This window comes from Echinops telfairi, unplaced genomic scaffold, assembly GCF_000313985.2.
Source record: "Echinops telfairi isolate 266 unplaced genomic scaffold, ASM31398v2 ScPeMD7_23;HRSCAF=83, whole genome shotgun sequence".
Classification (NCBI taxonomy): domain Eukaryota; kingdom Metazoa; phylum Chordata; class Mammalia; order Afrosoricida; family Tenrecidae; genus Echinops; species Echinops telfairi.
Window position 1 is genome coordinate 72696669 of NW_022103920.1, and position 3862 is coordinate 72700530.

A 3862-nucleotide genomic window follows, 5' to 3' on the forward strand; every position below is an offset into this window, starting at 1 on the left:
TCAAGCAAGGCAGGGTCTTCTCTCCATTTCAGGTTGTTAATAAGCCTTCCTGCAACCCTGACTCCTCTTCACATAATCCACATCCTCTGATTCTTTGTTAAGCATACAGATTGAATAAATACATACAGATTGAATATGGTGAGAGGATGTAACTTTGATGCACACCTATCCTCACTTTAAGCCATTCAATATGCCCTTGTTCTGTTCACACAACTGCCTCTTGATCCATGTACAGTTTCTGCATGAGCACAATGTAGTGTTCTGCGATTCCCATTCGGAGAGAATAGATAGGTAAAATTTGGAGCATGAACAATATGGGTAATTATAGAATAGTTGTATCCTATAGATTAGATTCCCCATTGCAATATAATTGACCTTAAAGGTATAATGCTTGATGGAACATATGTAAGAAAATGAGATATATATAACACAGTGCTCAGTGCTTTGTGTGTGTGTATAAAAAAACCTTTTTTCTCCCCAAAGTACATATAAACCAAAAGAAATGTGCAATGACTGAAGAGAAAGAACATAAACTCAATGTGGTGAGACTAGAGTCTATTTAAAAACAAAACAAACATACCATCATAGTCCCCAACCATATGTTGTCTAAAGAAAATGGAGGAAAGAAACAGAAAACATACCTATATACTCAAATATAAGCTGAGTTTTTCAGCACATTTTTAATGCAGTTTTTGTGGTAAATTAGGTGCCTCTGCAGATATTCGGGTTATGGTGTATTAGTCTGGGTACATTAGAGAAACAAATCCACAAAAACTCATATTTATAAGTGAGAGTTTTATATAAAGGGTAAGTGCACATAAACATAAAATATCACAACCCAGTGCTGCCCAAGTCCACAAGTCCAACATTAACCCATTAATCCATATGTCCGACACCAATCCACAAAGTCCTCCTCCATCTCACAAAACACACACTATGATGAGGACTGCAGGAGGAAAGCTGAATGAGTGAACATATAAGCATCTCATCACTGGCAGGGGTCTCCACATAACTGCTCCAGCACCCAGAGCTGCATCGGGGTAGGTCCATGTGGCTTCTCCTCAGGGATGTCTTACAGGAAGTGAGCCTTGCAAGCTGAAGCAGGGAACTGCTAAGGCAGCTGCACCATGGTCCGACCACCACAAAGCAGGAGACCTGAGAACTCAAAAGGTGAAGCTCACCGGACCGTTAATCTTTCCACCCTTCAATTAACTCCACATGTGTTTATCAGCCAGGTTGGCACAATAAACTTTAACTTTCTCATATGGTAATGCTTTATCATCCAATTTCCCTGTTCTTACACATAATTTCCTTCCTTCCTTACTTCATTCCTTCATTCCTTCCTTCCTTCCTTCAGGTGAGAGTTTAACACACAGTCCCCCACAGTCATTAATTATGCAATTGAGTTTCCTACAATTGGGGAAATCACAGGGTCAGCACAACAGGAGTGCAAAGAGTAAGCCTTGCCCCAGGAAAAACACTTTTGTGGTGATGGTGTCTCCTTAATCAGGTAAGTTTTATGCTTAGTTTTTTAAAAAGAACTACCACTGGAATTTTATGGACTCATAATATAAAGCTCAGGATTGAGAGCAAACTAGAACTTTTCCCTCATAAATTTAAATTCTCTTTGTAACATTTCCTCCTGGGGTCTATCAAGCCTATATAGAAACATTTACATTGAAGAAGGCACATTGTCTTTTGAGGCAGCACACCACTTTACACTGTATGAAGTTATTCTATAGTAGGAAACCAATTGGAGCATAAGTAAGCCTAGCTACTTTGGTGCAGGAAGAAATTCTTTATCAGATATAAAGCAGTGGTTTCTCAAAGTTCAGGAAAGGAACCAAAGGCATCCATATCCAGACGCAGAGGGAAGGAAACTGGTTTCAGAAACAGATATCTTAGTTACCACACCAAATCGACTGAATCAGAATCTCTAATTCTAGAAATTAGGTTTCACACATTTTCATTCCTACCAAGTGAATCTCACACTTTGTGGGAAACAGAAGGATTTCTCTCAAGCGGTCTCCGCCAAATATATGCCAGACTTAGCTGCTTGAGAATGACTATACACTTGGAGGTCATCAGGAATAGATTAGGGGTCATTCTCCCTAAGAGCTATCAGCCACCTGGAGCAAGCAGATGCCACTGTTTATCCCACAACAAGTAGGGCCCACTCCCTTCTGATAAGGATAGCAGTTGTCTGTTTCCTTGTATGAGACGCCAGAGAGGTCAAACCCACCCAAGGATGACCAAGGTTAGGCTGCCATCATGAATCTAGGGTCCGCCCATCTTGTCACATGTATAACTCTAGACCTTCCCATTCCTATGGGCACACCCCTAGCTCATCCCCTTCCTGTTATGCTTATGCCTATCATAGATCCCCTCCCTACAATGTGTATGCCTATTGTACAACCCCTTCCTGTGACGTATGTCTTCACCTGTAATTAGGGGGCTTGCATGTCCCCAGAGAAGATAAAAGCTTGGGAAGCATTAAAGTTTCTCTCTCTCCCTCCATGTGGACCACCAAGTGGGGCTGAGGTGAGCAATGCTACCATGAATTGTGTCTGACTCCATTACTTGACTCTATCCTTTAACTCTCATGCTCTCTACGACTTTACTATAATCTTTACTTATTATCACTGTACAATTGCACCTACCAGACCTGTGATGTTTTGTGGGGAACCCCTCTCACCTTAAGCCCACAACACTTAAGAACGTTTCAGAATGCGTAATAACAGAGAGGCCATAGCTGACCTCCTCTGGCTACATAAGGGGGGGGAAGGAGAATCCAATGCCTTGCCAGCTCATGGCCTATTGCCATGAGGCAGTGGTCAGCCACTCATCCTTTTTACCCTCTCTTGACACTATTCATTCCTCCCATGGCACTCCACTTCTATATGGGGTTTGATAATCTGTTAACTATGGCCACAGAGAACTTCACACCGACAGTTCTCACAATTATGGAGGTTTATTAAATCAAAGATTTCAGCTTTCAGTATGGACTCCAACTCAATGTGAAGAAGACCAAAATACTTCCCACTGCATCAATAGGTAACATCACACTAAACAGAGAAAAGATTGAAGTTGTCAAAGATTTCATCTTGCTTAGATCCACAATCAATGCTCATGGAAGCAGCAGTCAAGCGATCAGAAGAGTGCATTGGGTAAATCTGCACCCCAAGACCTTTTCTGAGTGTTGAAATGCAGGGAGGGGACTTTGAGTCTAAGGTGCACCCGACTCAAGCTGTGGTATTTTCAATTGCGTCATACGCATGTGAAATTTGGACTTAAATCAAAGAAACCTAAAGAAGAATTGATGCTTCTGAATTATGGTGCTGGCAAAGAATGTCGAAAATACCATGGTGTGGAAAGAGGGCAAACCAATCTGTCTTGGAAGAAGTTAGACCAGAGTGCTCTTTAGAAGGAAGGATAGTGGGATTTCATCTCACATACTTTGGACATGTTGTCAGGAGAGACCAGTCCCTAGAGAAGGACATCATGCTTGGTCAAGTAGAGGAACACTGCGAAAGAGGAAAGCCGACAATGAGATGGATTGACATAGCGGCTGAACGGCTGGGCTCACGTACAGGAACACTAGTAAGGATGGCCCAGGACTGGACGGTGTTTCCTTCTGTTGTGCATGGAGTCCGTTGCAGTGGGCTGGAGCTGACAGGATGACACCCAACAAACGGGGTGCCGCAATTCAAGATGAGAAAACATTACAGACATAGTGTTCTGCCCAGGCAATACCTCTTTTCAGCCACATCTCCCTCTGGTCCTTAGCCTCTCAGTCACGTGGTTCCATCACTTCTGCCTCCATGGCTGACTGAGAAGCCTGTTTGCTGTTGCACGGCCCTGT

General features: G+C 42.6%; 1 non-coding gene across 1 annotated transcript; it reads right to left on the reverse strand.

Moving 5' to 3' along the window:
- Positions 1–1354: 1354 nt before the first annotated feature.
- LOC115869307 lies at positions 1355–1518 on the reverse strand. Its single transcript, XR_004046120.1, has one exon. It is a non-coding gene; the product is annotated as a U1 spliceosomal RNA (small nuclear RNA).
- Positions 1519–3862: the final 2344 nt, after the last annotated feature.